The 17,779-nt window shown below is 40.0% G+C and overlaps 1 long non-coding RNA gene across 4 annotated transcripts in view; it reads left to right on the top strand.

Annotated features, from left to right (window-relative positions):
- LOC148182920 (uncharacterized) overlaps positions 1-15,808 on the top strand; it is a 74,141-nt gene extending 58,333 nt beyond the window's left edge. For 2 of the 4 annotated variants that reach the window (XR_015774098.1, XR_015774100.1), the window contains exons 4-6: positions 8,184-8,232; positions 14,801-14,926; positions 15,305-15,808. This is a non-coding gene — a long non-coding RNA (uncharacterized LOC148182920). The remainder of the gene's footprint in view (positions 1-8,183; positions 8,233-14,800; positions 14,927-15,304) is intronic. The other 2 variants (XR_015774101.1, XR_015774099.1) reach the window with 2 other exon arrangements.
- Positions 15,809-17,779: the final 1,971 nt, after the last annotated feature.

Raw genomic sequence — 17,779 nt, forward strand, 5'->3', positions numbered from 1 at the left:
TTACCTTTTCATTTTATCAGAATTCAACTGCTGAGCACTTTATGTAAAGGTTCCAAAAGAAACAGAGGCTTAAATCCTCATATCACAGCTTAAGGTCCCCTCAGAGGCTTATTGACTTTCGGAAGTTCACCTACTATGGACTTGTAGTGGATTCAGAATCCTTAATGACAGTGATGGTAAGGAATAATTCCCTTATGGGAGAGCTGCCCCAGCTAAGAGACAGTCCAAGACGTAAAAGGTTGATTTTGTCAAACACTATATTACACAGGACAATTTTATCCATGCTGAACATGGTGACAAAAGGACACAAGGGACAAGAGAGGAGAAGAGAAATATGGGGAGGCCACTCTAAAATTACATTAATTAACATAGCTTGAGATTACATTAGGTGTGACACTAACAGTAGAACTCCCATGAATAATAATAATTCAGTGATCAGATGAAGCTGAGGACTTAATATATCTCCCTGAGAAATAGTGTCTTCTCAATTAGAGATGCAAATATTTAAGAGAAGTGATCTTGTGCAGATCATACAACAGATAGCAAAAGTTAAGTGTATTGGGGCTGACTGTCCTCTTTCATATAACCATAGAACATTCCTATCTTAATTAAGGAACTTCTGCTGGAGTGCAAGGAATTATTATGCTGTATAACAATCTAAACTTCAAAAATCATGGTCCTGGTTTGTTATGTTTGTGCCCAGGCTTTACTTGGATTAAGGCATAAATTAGAGCCATGGTTTCAAATAAATTTTAGCTGACCTCAAACTAGTCTCCTTTTGTTGAATGAAAACTCTTACAAATACAAAAGGAAGTGAGTTTAAGAAGTGTCTGTGTTGTACACAATAAATAGAAGTACCTTTAATTTCCTTTTCAGTACCTGTGGTTTCCATCAGCAGGTGAAAAGGCATCCTTAGAGGCTATATCATCAATTTTAAAAAGGAGTAGCATTCAGCTAAACTGGGAGTTTTACTAAAGATTTAAAGTTCTAATGCTCTTAATGCATCTATCTTTCCCTCTAGTTCCATTTTATCCCCCTAATCTGACTGATTCTTGGATAATTTACTCAGCGGAACTAAAATCAGCTTTAAAAAAAGTGATCAAGGTCGGGAAAACTTGCACTGGGAGTTGCGTGTCCTAAATCATGTTAGAATATGGGATTTTTATCCTTAAACTCAATATAATCCTGCTCTACAAAGAACTCCACTGGCTTACTCGGTAGCAGTAAGCCAAGGTCTCTATTTCCTTTTCTTCCAAGACATACCATAGCATAATTCCGCAATAAATGGAGATGCCTAAGCATGTTTGACAAAGCAAACTGTTCCCTCCCCTTTGTGTGCACACAAATCTTCCAGGTGCCCTCACAACCAGGTCTGCTGAGGCTCACCTGGAGGTGCTTTGTGACTGACTTCCTCAATCTAGACTCAGATTTATACCAAGCCAGTAAATAAGTTGTTGCGTTTCCCGTGGTTTTGTACTCTTTGCAGTCCAATTCTGTTCATTTGCAAACTGCTCTTGTGAATATTGAGAGTAATAAGACTGCTAATAAAAAGCAGTTAATATAATATATAATGGGGATACCAATGTAACTTAGAGGGGTGGGTTTTGACACAAGAGCTTTTCACAGCTGTGGGCAAAAATAGATTAATATAATTTTATTTGTTCTTTTGTTTTTCTTCAGTCTGAATACAGCCTTGTGGCAAAATTTGTATCTCTAATCCCATTTCTCTTTCTCTTGTGTGATGCAACTCTTGTGTTCATTTCATTTCTGTGTTTTGACGGTGACTTGAGGTCAGGTGCCAAAACGAGTCAATTGTCCACTTCTGAAAATGCTTGTGCATTGTTTTCAGTCAATATTTTTGTTCCGAGAGAGAAGCAATTGAAGATGAACCTTCTCTGTTCTGTTGACTCTGAGAGTAATCAAAAGTCCTGCTTGCAAAGTCTGTGTGCAGAGGCTTCCTTGGCCACAATATCATTTGTGGTGCCCATGCACTCTCTTCAGGTGACTCTTAAAATTATTTTGCCTCCTGTATTACTCCAGTTTACATGAGCATCAACATATGTCGATGAGGCAGGAATAATCTCACTAATAGGAAAAACACACCTCCAGTCCTCCTCTGAGGCAGTCTGAAAACTAGTTTATTCCAGCCTTCTGTTGGTCTGATTTGTAATGTCTGAGGATTAAATTGTCTCACAACAATGCTAAAACTCAAAAAGTAATTTTTGGCTGTATTTAGTGCACTGCAGCCAATGTGTGTGGCTTGTCGGGCAGGTGCTGGTGGTGGCTGTGTCCTCGCTGCTGGAATTGCTCCTCTCCTGCCCTCCACCGCTGCTGACACACTCCTGGCTGTTTGGTTGCTGACCTGAGTGGCTTGAACGCTGTAATTCTGATTTCTCAGAATCCTCTTGTCACTGAAGTTCTCCCCTGAACTATGGAAAAATATGAGAACACTCCTCAGGAGCTGATGTTGATTGGGTCTGAGATAAGGCTTTGTCGAGGGGAAAACTGGAAGGATACATAAATTTTTCAGTTTCTCCTTGCCTAAGGAGAAACCTCTGATGAAGTACTGCCTAATGATTTTGCCCGTTGGTTTACAGTGAATTTAATGCAAGACCTTTAGAACTGTTAGCATTTACTTAGAAAAGACCTTATAGGCCTGATCCTGTCATGACATCTAGATTCTTATATTCCAAGATCCCTAAAGGAACCAGGGGACTTTAAATGGAACCCACTTTCACAAACATAATTATAGGTGTGGGCTTCAGAACATATTTTTGTTCAGTAGCAAGATATCAAGAGACGCCTACACTATCACTTTTTCTGCAGTTGGATCTGTGGTTTAATATTTTCATGGAACAGGGAATGATTGAGAGTGGGAATTGCAGATCAGAGGAGAGGTAGTGAAATGTCATTTGTGTTGCATAATTTGTACTATCACTTGTCAACAGTGATCCCCTTAATGCTATCCCTTTGACAGATGAGCAAAGCAAGCTTTTAGAATTCTAAAGAGTAAAAGCTGGGATAAAAAGACAACTATGTTTGATTCCCTTCTGCAGTTCAAAGGATTTGAAAGTCATGACACTGGTTATTACTGTGGTCTTTAGAGAGATGCACAGAAACTTAATCTATCTAATCAAACTGTCTCAAAAGATAAACCAAATCAAAACTTTTGCCTATACAACTCCTACTGTGCTTTGTTGTTTGTTTCTTTTCCCTCCTCTCAGTATTCATTTTTCACCAAGGAGAGGGCATATTCAGTATATTAACAATATTAATTAACTACTGCTATGTGCATTATCTTGATACCAACAGCCTAGGCTTCTGAGAACCTCAGGGTGGCACGGGCAGATTGCAACTGCAGTGACAGAGATCACCCTCAAAGCCCTGGAGGAAAGGTGGAAAGTTTGGTTACATGGTCAGGAAAAAAGGTGCTGTTTCATAGTGTGTTTTATTCCAGCAGTCATCCTTGTCCAAACCAAATTCCAGCAAAGGGAACCTACAGCATGAAATCTTTGTTCAGGTTTAGGGCTGAGCTACAGACAGGTGCATTTATGTGCACAAAAATAATTAAAAACGTGCACAAAAATAAAGGCTTCCATCCCCATCAGTGGGCCATGGACTGAGATGAAGATCTGTGAGATAATGTGAAGGCATGGGCTAGAGTCAATGCAGTTTTTGTATGTCAGCTGAAGAAGCAGAATTAATATCCTCAGAAAGATGTTGGTATGAAGATGGGAAAATATTGCACAACTACTTGTACCCTGTACTGAGAAAAGATAAAGGTTAAAATGAAATAATGCCTTTAAGGCCTAGAGCCTGACCAGAGGAGTGGAGAAGCTGATTTATAGCATAGAATCATGAAGCGGTTTTTGTGGGAAGGGACATTTAAGGTTTATCTATTCCCACTCCTCTGCCATGGGCAGGGACACCTTCAGGTGATTTTGGGTGATGAGACTTAAAGAACTCTATTTTACTGAGCCAAATATGAGCTGTATATGAATATAATTATTCCCTTATAAGCATGCCAAGCATAAAAGTTTGTACCAACTTGGAAATTCCAGTACAATGTCGTATTTAAAATGACCAAGTTTGCTAACAATCCCAAAAATGAAGTTTGAGAACTGCTGGAACACAAAGCAGCATAGAAAGAAGCCTAATTTTTTTTCTGGCCAGTACTTAATAAAGTCCATGTAAAATGGACTGGATGTTTCCAGTGTATTTGCCCTGTGTTCAAACACCATTATTAATCCAAACAACAGAGTTCTTGCCAAGTTGCTCTTAGAGGCTGAAAATTGCCTTTGTCTTTGGCTTATTATAGCTGGAGTGGGAGAAGTCTCTGGAGCACCAGAAGCTGTCTGCTGTTAGTGTGTCAGACTCTGAGCTTTAAAGCAATCCTGAGACATTTCTGAGGTACATACCTACAGTTTTCTGCTCGTGTGAAGAATTAATCCAGGTGCTGGTAACTGCAGTCTGTTTTGCTGTGACCACTGGTGGGGTTTTGCTACTGAGTGTAAATAGTCATTTACATCCTTAGGCTGCTTTACATGCATGGAACTTTTTTAGGTGAAATATCACCCAAGTTGTGCTTATTTCCTTTTCTTTTTGGCACGCTGAAGTTCTGAAGCTTTTGATTATTTGCAATAAAGGTCTTACAGTCATACAAATATATTTTACACCTGCTGTCATGTAAAAGAGTTGGAATAGAAGTCCTGGAGTTGATGACCATGACTTAGGCATGTATCTGCTCGCAGGGATGTGTGTTAGGCCAAAGTCTACGTGAGATGGGATTCACTCCCTCAAGACCTTTTGTCTCTGAGAACAATCAGAATACTTGGGCTTCAGGAGGGCAAAGTGAATTTCATGGTAAGACCACAGTAATTCGTTATTGAAATAGTTGCTCTCTTCTGCACGCTAAAAACATTTTAAGGGGTTATTTTGTGAGTTGATTCTAAGTTTGAACTCGCATGTACTGTGTAGTAAATTAAAAGCCACGTATCTCTAACAGACATGCCTTTGCAGCTTGAATGGCACTTTATTTACACAAGTTGTAAGAATGAGTAAATAAATTGTGGAGGCAGCTGGAATTCTGCCCACTTTATTACCTCCTTGTGCCTTTTTTAGTAGACTCTTTCATCAAATAATAAATGTTTCTAGTAAATTGTACTTGAATATCAAAAAGTGCAGCTGTAGTTTCTTCTAACAACAAACTTATTTGACAGTGGTTAGAATGGTGTGCCCAAAATTCTCCTTGCTTTTAGCCATTAGGTAACTTGGGATTGCTTCATGTGTTCATTAATCTTCTCTTTGTCAAATAGATTTATGTTAATAATTAGCTGGAATTGTGGGGAACTTGAAGAGCTTGGGGGGTTGGAGTTTTTAGGATTAGGGGGGGGCAGGTTTTGAGAACAGGCTTGAAGGGCTGACTAATTTGGGGAGTGGAATGATAAATAGTGTGAAAGGACTCAAAAGAATTTCTAATTTATATCACTTTTGATTGGTAGTCATGAGGGGTATTTTCAAAGGTCAATAGAGAGGTGGAATGCATAATTAAATACAGATTATTCGGTGGAAGATTGGAGGTTGAAATATGAGCAGGTTAAATTTGTATCAATAAATACTAAACACAGGATGACATTATTTAATTTCAGTCCAGATTATATATCAGTCTTCAACAAATGAAAATGATGTATAACTGCAGTTCCAGAGCTGCATATTAAATGTAAGAGAAGGAGTGAAGTTTTGATGCATGTGATTTAGAATACAGAAAGACAACAAAGTCGACTATAAAGAGGGTCTGCACAGTGTGTGAGTGATTTAACCCAAATATTTATATCTGTGTGCTAGGTAATGGGTTAAAGAGTTGAAATGATGCAGGAGCAAGGCCTTTAATATCCCATGCTGGCTATCTCCAATGTATATTGACTATCCAACAAAAGCATTTATTCAATTCTGATCTTTATGAAATAGAAATATCTCTATAGTTTGAAGATGATTCACTGTTGCACAAAAAATTCTGTGAGAACAGAATCACACCTCTAATGTGCCACAAATTCGGGGTGTTGATCCATACTTCCAATTAAAATTCATTACTTGCTGGTACCTAAAGAAACATCTAAGACCAGAATCCAATTTTAAATGCGTTCTGTTTTAATGAGAAAGTTATTTTGTTGGCAAGGTTCTTATCTGATTGATCCAAGCAGCAGTGCTCTTTTATGTGTGCCATATTGCTCCTGTAAACAAACAGGTTTAAGAATGTGAGATGGAGTTTGGGGAGAGGCAGTATCTTTTATTAGACTGACTGATGTGACTTGCCCGTGCACCTGACAGCATGTCTGTCCTTTCCTTGTTATTTCCATTCAGTAATATTAAGTAATATTACCTACAAACCCTGCCTTGCTCTTATCCATGCCCAGAGGTGAAGGGGGTTCATCTCCGTGTGTTATTTACTAGCAAAATGGAAAAAAAAAAAAAAAAGTTAAGAAAAATGAGGGAAATTCTTAAGCATTTAACTGAAAACTTATCATTGTACATTATTTCACAGAATTTTGTGTTAAAAATCTTTCCAGGACGTTGTCAGGAATGGCAATAGCAAAAATTCTTACTCATGTTGATGATTCTTTATGGAATCTTGGGAAGTGCTGCTGCTTCCCAGTTGTTCTGTATTACACCCCCAAGGAAATGGCTGGGATGATCAGAGACAATGTACTGAACTTTTTTAATTGGTACAACTTATCTTCTACAGCCACACTACTCTGGGCTGCCTGGGTGCTTCACTTCCTACCTGTCTGTTCTTCGCCAGGCTTCAGGTGGCGTTTGCAGAAACAATCTTCCAAAGTCAAATTTGTCCTCTCACTGAAGGCATAAATTTAAGTAAATTGATTGTTTTTCTGCTTGTAAAACCCTGAATAACCCTTTAGTGTCGATTTAGCCATGACCTGCTGGGGGGAGTGTGTGATTCAGAGCTGAATGTGCCAGGTTTACACGGACACAGAACACTGAGGGGTTCTCTCGAGCTCTGGAGAGCTGACAAACCTTTGTCCTGTGCTGATGGAGGATGGCCTGGTGCCCTCGTGGCTGCACCTACGAGTTGCCATCACCTGAATATCTTTGCAGCCAGTGAAAGCTGGAGTGCAGGTTGCAAATCTAATCTTATGTCAAAGCTTTAGGTACTTTGTTTTCTTGTTTAATTTAATATAGACTGGTTCAGCATTAGCTGTGATTCTGGTCCAAGCCTTTACAGCACTTTGCACCTTCTCAAAAAAAAAAACCAAATCAAATGCCATTTACTAACAGATCAATGTGTATTAAAAAATTCTTGCAGATTTTTCTGTATTTTTTAAGATTCTTGATCTAAGTACAACCTCATCATCTTTTGTGGTGGGAATATTTTTATCCTGCTCAGGCTTGTTTTGGAGACATTTCTTTGTATACTTTTAACAGGAATGCCCTCTTAGTTTTTGTTTAAAAAAACCCAAACCTGTGGGAGAAATGTCATATAGTTACTTTTAGTCGAACATATGTCTACTTTTCCAGTGAATATGGGTCTTTTCTATGTTTTGTTCATTCTGCTCAGACTTTCTGGCAGTTTCTCTAGGGGTTTTTCCTGTGCTCTCTCTCATAGAAGTAACATAGCTGAGTGTCCTGCATGATTGGTAGGAAAATTGAGTGTAATTTGTAGCATTTTAATAAGATCTTGTATATGACTAAGAATGTCTTAATCTGGTAATACAGCACATCATTTTATTTTTCCTTCTTAGTGATTTTTGTCCTTAAAAGTAATTTTAGAACAATTCTTTAAATATAAAATGGAAGAAGGTGAGATAGTACAAGACATGCAAGCATTTGTTTTTTATTATTTTATTTTTTTTTTTATAACAATGATATTAACAATAGAAAGACTGACCAAAAGTGAGAAGAAAAACCCTAAACCCAGGCCTCAGGGTGAGGTGCCAGGGCAGTGGCTGGGTGATCCCAGGGCTCTGGGAGGGGAGCCTGGGGCTGCCCTGTGCTGGGCACAGCCAGTCCCAGGTGTGTTCCAGAAAGGACAGGACCTGCCCAGGAGGGAGGAATCAGGGTGATCCCCCCAGGGAGGGGGGAAGTGTGAGGAAGAAGAAGAAGCAGCAAGAGGAGCTGGGATGGACTGACCACAGCCCATGTCCATCCCTCTGCTCCTCTGGTTACAGGAGGTGAAGGAGTCCAGACTGAGAAAGTGAAGTTAAACCACAATCAAAGGTGGGGAAAGGTGATTTTTTTCATTTTTTGTTTCTGTTTCTCACTATGTAATGCCATTTTAATTCAAACAACAGATTCGTTTCTCACACTGGCTGAGCCTATTTTTCTCCTGATAGTAACTGGCAACCACTGTCCCTGGCTTTATCTCGATGATGAGCTTTTCCCATGGTGTTTAGTCCCCTGACCCCAATGAGAAGAGCAGTGAAAATGTGGCTGGGTGGGTGCCTGGAGCCAGGCATGAGCAGTCCCCCACCTCCCAGCCTGACATTGCTCCATTTTTCACACTGGGATGATTCAAGGAAACTGAATTTTGAGACCTGTGTCTTTTTGTGTCCTAATCTTGTAGTCCAGTCCAAAAACTGTCCTGCTTTGTTCAAATATGAAAGTCCACTGTTAGCTGTTTTAATAATGTACAACCTATGTCATTACCTCTTCCTCTCAGCCCTCTCTCTATCCAGAGGAATAAATCCATCATCAGGAAATGAAGTCACAAACTGATGAACTGTACTAAACAAATTTTGTCTTAGCCTATTATTTTCCCTTCTTCAGTAGAAACAAACACATCCCTGAACTGACTGAGGGGGAGCTTTGCCATTTCTACTCCACCCAATGCCTTTACTTGGAGCAGCTATTGCCATCCACTAACAGGGTTCCAGATTGGGATCGAGGGAGCAGGGGCTGGGTTGATGGCTTCTACTAAATATGGATCAAGCATGAGGAATTCAACCATTAATTTCATATTCCATGCATTATCTAACTGTACACCACATTTTTATACAGTTACCCAGGCAGTTAAACATGGCCAAGAGGTATGGGTGTCCAGGAGACAAAATCAATTAGTGTTTTTTGCCCCATTAATAAGTGTTACTAATTTTATTAGGTGGAGTAAAATAGTTTAATAGCATACCTCCCTGACTATAGAACAAGTTATGAAATTAGAAATACTCCCAGTTGTCTGTGTGTGTATGTTTAGTGTCTCCATGTATTCTTTCTGTATTTGTATTTTAGTATTTAAATAGAAATTGCATGAGACATGCAAGGACCCCAGAATATTTCTTAGAATCAGCCTTCATGTGGATGAAATTCATCCTTGACAGGCCATCCATTTTAGGAGTAAAGATATTGAGCAACTTACCCAGTCACAGTGAAGTAAAAATGAGTAACCAGAGTCAAGTCATAGAATAAAGGGTAGTAGAGTAGTTTGGACATGAGCTGTCTCTAGCTCTGCAAGGCTGGAGCCATGTTTTTGTCATAGAATTTGAGTGATTTATAAGATTATAAATCTGTTTTAAATTAATATTACAGTAAGATTTTTTTTTCCCTGTGAAGGGTATTGTAAATAGGAAAACATGTATGTGAGTTAATTATGAATAATTTATTCAGTCTGTGTTCTTGCTATCTATTTTCCATTTGCAACAATTCAGCTGTTTTATCATCTTATCCTGAATTTACCCCAAATGATCTGTGAAAGTGCATTGCTTCCCTTTTATTCTTTAATATCTGATTATGTTTTGGCTTTTAGTCTCATTACCTTAGATTCCCATACACTGGGCTATGTTATGCATATGTAACTGCATAATTCAGTTATCAGACCATAAGCCTAATTCATCCAAATAATTTCAAATTAATTTGCATTATTCCTCTTTATTTTCTACGTGCCTGAATGTGGTTTTTTATGTTGTTCAAATTAAAACCACAAAAAAGGGGCATTATTCTCTCTAATTTTTTTTTCCATTGTAATCCCTTTCTTAAGAACTTCTGCATTAGAACCCTGATACTCAGATTTAAACCTCGGCAGGAGTCGCACCCAGCTCCTTGGTTAAGGTGCTCTGATGGCTCACACACACTCAGCTGCCTTTACTGTGTTGGAATGGGGAGTAACCTTTAGGGGTATGATTCTCCTTTTACACCAGCTAAGGCTCTAGCTTATGCTCCTTAAAATAAAATTAGAAAGGGCCATAGCATAGTAACAACTTAGCTCTAACTGAATGTTTTTAAACCTCTTGAGTTCATTATTATTTTGTACTATTTACATACTTTTGTAAACAAATATGGGCAAAAATACAGAAATGAAGAAATCAAATTAATGGGAAAAAGTATGTAATTAAAATCATGTTGTTATTGTAAAACATGGGGAAAAAAATCCCTCAAACTGTTCTTTGCTATGTATTGTTTTTGTGTGCTCTCACACTGCATTCCACCAATTTCTGATTATAATTAATTGATGGGCTGAAATGAGTGCAGGTTCTGGGAGCTTCTGCCATAAAATGTTAAATAATGTCAATCCTCCGTCATAAAATCTTTCAAAACACGGAGCATCTAAGACTTGGCAATCAAAAATAATGTGTACAACCCTTGTTCCTTTGTCAGAAACCAGCACCCCAGGAGGAGGAGGTGGTGTGAGATGTGCAGTCATCTGCTGGAGCTGTGTGGGGCTGCTGGCTCCCCAGGGAAGCAGAGCTGGATTCTGTGACCGGATCCAGTAGTGGTGGGACAGCTGCTCAGCAGGAATTTAAACGTGAATGCAGTGAGGGATCAGAGCTCCACATTACAGCTGGGCAGGGCTTGTTGGAGGCCCTCAGATGCCGCAGGCTCAGTGCTGGTTGGGCTGTTGGAGCTCTGTCAGAGTTCAACACCTCTGCACAGACAGCTGGAGGTCACTGCTGTGCCCCAGGGAAGCTGGAGCAAGGAGCAGCCGTGCCGTGCCAGGACAGCTTCTCTAAGGTGTGCCTGGGTGCAGCAGTACCTGCGCTGCTAGACCAGCAGAAAAGCTGACCACACTCCTGGGGTTTAGTGGCATTACAGCAGCTTATGTAAACTTAAGCTTTTTTGTGAAAAAGATGTTTTTTTAGAAACATCTGAGCACTTGAGGCTTCAGAAGTATTTAGGATTCTGACTCAATAGGGTTTGACTTGTAAATGGTGCAGAGCCCTCTAACTGCTTTTGATGATCTGGTTTTAAGATACATTTTATGCTGCAGTCTCCAAACATCCTTTTCTTGTCACTGCTCCCGAGCCAGTATTACAGAATATTATATTATATTATATTTCTGTTGAAAGATGAAGAAAGTCTGCTTGCAAATTCAGGCCAGGCTGGCTGGTTCTTCTTCGTGTGGTCATACTGGCATTATATTCAATCTGACTTCAGAACAGAGAAGTGTTTATATTGGGTAATAGTTTTCTGGGTAAAAGGGGCATGTTCCTGGAGCTTTAAATACTGTGTGGAGGAGAAGAGCTGACTCGAAGGAATTCCTTCAAGCAACTTTTGCTGTCTGTGATTCAGTAGATGTCTTCACCAGGTGGGGAAGAGAAAGCTACAGGAGCTAATTCCCTTAGAGCTACTTATTTGTTGCTTGTTTTCTATTGGGGAAACAATGTTGATGTTTGTAAGGACTTTTACAGCTCTCAATGACTAAAGGTGCTTACAAATACCTTTGGGGGTCAGGCTGACCTGATCCAAGCCCTGCTCAAAAGGAGGCACAAAGCCATCCCTGGCCCAGGCTCCGGCTGTCTCTGCTTCCCCTGACATCCCTCTCCATCAGATTTTTTTATAACATAGGATGATCTTATTCAGCTATAAGTATCACAGTGCCTCTCACCATTAGCTGTTGGAGGTAAGCCAGCCAAAACTATGCAATGTGTCATGGGTGTTTTGCCTTTTCTGTGGTGTATTAGGAGCTTTTAAAGCCAGCTCGCATGGCAGAGTTTAACCATGGAAGTCTTCCTGGAGCCTGTATTTCACTGGGGAAGAGAAGCTGTGATGGTGATCACACATAGTGATCTGTTTGTCAAAGGAAATACATGCAGAAAACACTGCCAAACATCCACTCTGCAGTTAGGGTGGGAAAGCAAAACCCATGTAAGAGAAATCTGTAGGGATGTCGCTGTTATGAGACAGGTGGACAAATGAGTGGATGGCTCCTGCTTGTTTTCTTACCAGAAAAACCCCCACATAGTTCTCATCAGTGTTATCAGCTTAGCCTCAAAATGACTTTCCTCCCCATTATTGCTTATAAACAAACCTTTATCACAGATAGCTGGCCTGCTGAATTAAGACGCTGTATTAAGCAGTATATTGCTTCTGTCAGGGCCGATCGGCTGTTTGTGCAGATAATAATGCCAACTGCAACAACAACAATCAGCTAGTGTAAATTAACTTAACTGTGTGAAATAATGCTTCCTATATCAGATTAGCTTGCTGAATGACTTTATCCTTAAATTAAAGCTTGCTGGGGCGTAATAGTAAATCATTTAAATGGTGCTGGGCTTTTCAGGTAATGTCTTCATATATTACTGTAATTTCAATTCGCCAAGGCATGCAGATGGCTGCAGTCTCTGGTTCCTTGTCTCCAAAGCCTCTCCCGTGCTGCCATTTTGTAATTACAGCGCAGGAATGCTGCCTGCTGCTCTTAGATTTCCCATGGTGCACCAGCAGCCAAGGCAATGTATTTTAAAATTATTATTCTTGTGTGGCCCTCATAACATAAATGTAAATCTTTTATGCTAACGCTGTCAGGGGTTTAGCACTAGGGCTCCAAGGTGCTCTGATGTAGAAATCACCAGCAATCCATCAACCAAATATCATTTGGGATCCAGCAAATGACTTGCATTTTGGGAGGACTGTAAGCAGAGCATTATTGTAAGGTTAGAGTGATTTTGTTACTAGGTGCTTGGAGGCCATGAAGGTGTTCTTTATTTATTTATTCTGCCATTGTACACGTGTGTTTAAGTCAGAAATTCTGCCCCGGCTCAAATGCCCACGTATGACTTGGTGGAAGCTTACTGTACTTAATATGCTGAAGATAACATCTGAGCAAATAACAGCCTCCAAATTAAAAGCCTTAAAATATATCAACAAGACCAGACTAAGATAGATAGCTGTTATAAAAGCAATATAGAGAAAGAAATTCTCCTGGGTCTGTGCTGTGAGAAAGAATGGGATTATTTAGTCCTTCATACTCACGTGCAAAGGTTCAGTGATTGCTTGGTATTAAAAATTCAGGTTTTATTGCCTACTGTTTCATAATTTTTTTAATTTGCATTTTATAAAAGGGCAACAAAATCAAATGGTTTGAGAAAGCCTTGTGCTGGCTGTTAACTCTGTGTGAGGCATCCTTGCCCTGCCCTGTGTGTGTGAGCTGCTCAGCAGCCCAAGCGCTGCTCCCTGACAGCCATTCCTGAGCACAGCGCTGGGACAGGTGGCACTGAAGCTGCACCCACGTATTGACACAGTTGAGGGCAGAATGAAATTAATAAAATGCCTGGAAGGTAAACAGCTGGGGCCAGGGTTTTGTCTGTGCAGCTACAGGGCTGCTTACCCTGGTTCAGTGCTCTCTGCCCTGCCACGCACCTGTGTGATCACTGCTGGCTGGTGCCACCCACCCAAATTCCTGTTTTCAGAGCAGGGGGCTTGGACATCCCTTTTTCCCAAGTCCATTTGTGTCACAGCTCAAGAAAAGAACTTGCTCAGAGGAAACTCGAAGGCCTTCAGGTGTCACACAAACACAGCCCTGCTTGGAAGCAGAGGCCGGGTGCTCTGAGGGTTTTTGTGTGAGGCTGTGCATTAATCAGTCCGAGATTTTCCTTATGCTGCTAGCCTTGGTTGGGTCTATGTACAAGTAAAGATTTAGGAGCATCACATCCCTTGCAGGGAGCAATATAACTCAGCTGTTTCCATTTCTTCCACCTGAACACTTCTGAACCTATGCACTACGCTTTGCTTCTCCTGTGGTAGTTGTAACCCCTTTGCAAATTGCAGGTCAAAGCACATTAGTCTCTTTACACAATGCACAGGTAGAGAAAACAATCCTAACATTTGTAAGCAATTGTGGCATGTTGTAGCTCTGCAATTCCCAGGAAAGAACAGAAAAGTGCTAGGTCAATTGCCTCTTGTCTTTTGGCTTCTCGCCAAAATTTGCGCCTCTCTTCTTTTGGCAACCATCCAAATCTGCTTGGACAACAAAGAACAGAATATTTGAGGACTGGGCTTAACACACTTCCACAAAGTGGCATTTCTCCAGTTTGGTACAGTGCTGGATGTGCAGCCTGAGCTCTGTGACCAGGTCCCTGCTCTCCCCGATGGACAGAGGAGACAGCAGACTCCTCAGCAGGTCCTGCTGGGCCCAATCTATTTCTCTTCCTGTGCCAGAACACATTAGACTTGCAGCTGGATGGACCAGTGGGCCATGCTAACTAGCTGATGTATTTAAAAACAGAGAGAGATGAATAATCAAATCTTCTCAGCATGTATCTCTATCAAAAAATTGATGGATGAACACAGCATCTTTTTCGTGCGGGTTACAAGGAGCAGAAATCTCAGTTACAGATAAGAAACCCCTTGAGTCTGGTGTTTTGAGGATGTGGAAAATTAACTGTAGAAATGTAAACTCAAGGAAACATTTTAAAACTGAAGAGTTGAGAGTTATGTCACAAAGGAAAGCTGTCAGAACTCTCACTGCTCTGGCTGTGGTCTTCATAACCAGTGCTGGTTTCCATTCTGCTTCCTCTGTGTGCACTGGTGGTCTCACAGCAGTGCCTGTTCAGGTGAATATTGTTTGTTTCCTCTGCAGATCTCAACAAATTTGCCTTTTCCTCTTCAGGAGATGGGCAGCACAGTGATATGATGATATGATTCTACTTCCTGGTTTTTCTACAAGGAGTGTATTTTGAAAGTGTTAAATAGCAGCATGAACAAGGTATAAATAAATATAAATACCATCAGAACAAGGTATTTTGTTGCTGATATGTGGTCCCACTCTGTTTCTGTGCACCAGCAGTGGACTAATGTTTTTCATGCACTATCAGGTAACGAGAAAGGTGAAGTCTGGAGCAAGCTGGACTGTCCCCTTTTACCCAGCCTGATGACACTTCCTTTATCAGTCAGAAGGATAGAGCAGAGGAGGGCTGCTCTGCTTTTGGGGTGCCTGGCTTGTGAAGGAGAGGGTCAATACAAGATATGTGATACTAGAGGGTTAAAAACGCACACAACAAAAGTGCTATGAGCACATGTTGATGTGCTGCCTGATTGTGTAACTGTTTCACTCTCATTTCCTTGATTCTGTCGTTTTTATCAGGGGATTGAAGCCAACAGACTTCCAGGAGGAGACAATGGAAGATTTAGGATTGCTGCCTCAAAAAAGTGTTCTGAACTTCTTTCTTTGGAGTCACTACTCAGGAGGGATCACTGACTATTAAGATCTGTTCTTCTTTCATCAGCTCAAGCGAGTTCACTATATGTTCACTGTAATTTAACCATACCTAATTAGAGCTGGGAAAATGGGAGTTTTGCCATTGTTTTCCATGGAGCCAGGATTTCTCCCAACCTGTTTTTCTGCATAGATCTAATACTCCCTCAGTGGGCTTTAGGTTTTGGTAATGATAACGACATAGCTCTGTGATGTCTCTGGAGGAGGAGGGCTGCTAATTGTCAGCCACGACAAAAGTGTGATTACTCTTTAATTGTGTTCTAATAAAAAGGCATTATACGTATTTCCTCCTAATTGCCTGAGCAAGAGAACTTTACTCTGAAATATGTAAGTTTCTTGTGTTGGAAGGCTATAATAAAGCAATTAATATGAGATATAATTTTTGTCATAGCATAAAGAGCTGCCCAAGGCCTGATCTTCACAAGCGCCGTACCCATAATTTTGGTAAAAGTGGTGCTAGTAGATGTACACCATAATCAGGTGGCACAACAGATGCTTTTTGGACCTTGATATTTTCCTAAGTTTGGTGTTTTAACAGTTTCTGCCATGGAGTGTGAGTTTGTTGACTGCTTGACAGGGATCTGAGTTGGCTGTAGGAATTTACCCTGTTTTCCATTGCTCCCATTTCACATTTAACTTGAACTGGAGTCACATGACAAAAGTTGTAATAGAACTTTTTTTTGTGAAATTAGGAAGGGTAAATCTAAATGAAGGAACTTTTTAACAAATTTTAATTTGTAATCTTTCTACTGTATATATAATGGAAAAGTAGTCTCCGTTCTGTGTCTGGGAATATTTTAAAGTTTATTAAATATAAAATGTTGCTATATGAAGTAAAATCTCCTTACATTCATCTGTTCATGCTGATAGGAAGTGATACGACTCTGATAATATAATCTATAAGAAAATTTAAAATCCTTGAAGAATAATGGAAGGCTGAAAAAGTAATTTCTTGAAAAGTTGTGTTAAATGGGAATTCTAGTAAAAGGAAAGTTGCATAAATGCAAATTAACCTTCTCTCCTGGAATTTGTAGGTATGCAGACAAAGGAAATGCTAATACCAATCTGTAATCAAATATCATAGTAGACTTTGTCTTATACCCAAAAGATTATTTGTTTTGAAACTAAGCAGGGTGTACAGAAGAACATTCTCTGCTGACTGATCTTCTCTCCTTTCCTGTTAATCAATTTTGTGCTGTCCTGATGCAAGTGAAGGCAATCCAGGATTCCAGTAGGGTAAAGAGAAGAGCTTGATCCTCCATAAAACCATGTGTAGTTAATGTTTTGTTCATAATTTTCTAAAAACCCTTTTTTTTCCTGTAGAAAATGTGTTGGTTTTGTGTGTATGTAGTTTCACCTTTCCCTGATGATTATTTAGCTTCCTCCCTTATGCTCTAACCTGAGCAGAACTGGACAAAAAGCAGGGGAGGGGAGGATTTTGTTGAAGTGTGTGTGTGTGATTTATTTACATCACTGATTGCTAGGGAAATAGATGGAGCAGTTAATGGAAGAACACCTGCTTTTGGGTATTCGTCTGTCCTTAGTAAGCTTTCAGAATCCTAAAAAGATTGTATTATCATTAGCTAATTGAAGCTGAGTTCAAAACAAGGAACAATGGCTATCATTTTTCCTAGCACTAAATCTCGGATTCTCTCCCCAGTCTTTGTTTCTTCTGCAGCCACATCTGCTGATTGCATTTACCTTCCCTTTCACAAAGCTGCTGGAAACACTTAACCAAGAGTAGATCAGTGGCAAGTTACTGGAAGCCAATTCTCTGTACTAACAGAGAACATATCTATTCCTTTCACTTAAGAAAAATTAAACTCATTCTGGGCTCTTCCTGCCCCCTCATAAGTATAATTTTGTACATTTGTGTGTCTACAGAAGCAAATAGAATTTCAATTCTCTGTTTACCTCAAGATGGTCAGAATTTCACCTTTATATTTTCTACGTTTGCAAACTACAATGAAGGAGAAATGGTGTTTTGTTTTTTTTTCTTTTCTTCTTTTTTTAATTTAATTTGAGTTGGGATGGGACATCTGTCTGTCAGTGCTTCTGCTGCATATATGAGTCCCTCCTAAAGCAGGTAGAGATTTTTGTGGCTGGCAGGAGTCACTGCTGTTAATGACCAGTTTTGACCATCAATCAAAACTCTGGCATTTTGTAAGGTTGATGTGCAGCCCTTTTCCTTAGCCTCCATCACCATCTTTCTTGCTGAGAGTTGGTGATATTTTACAAAATCTATCATATAACCTCAGTTGCTCTGGACATTTTCTTCTCAGTCTGGAATGCAAGAGTCAGCAGCACACTCCTATCAATTGTGCTAAAAGATACTGACAAGTC

The sequence above is a fragment of the Pseudopodoces humilis genome, chromosome 18 (assembly GCF_049639895.1).
Source record: "Pseudopodoces humilis isolate 2021_Gansu_Grassland_sample_001 chromosome 18, ASM4963989v1, whole genome shotgun sequence".
Classification (NCBI taxonomy): domain Eukaryota; kingdom Metazoa; phylum Chordata; class Aves; order Passeriformes; family Paridae; genus Pseudopodoces; species Pseudopodoces humilis.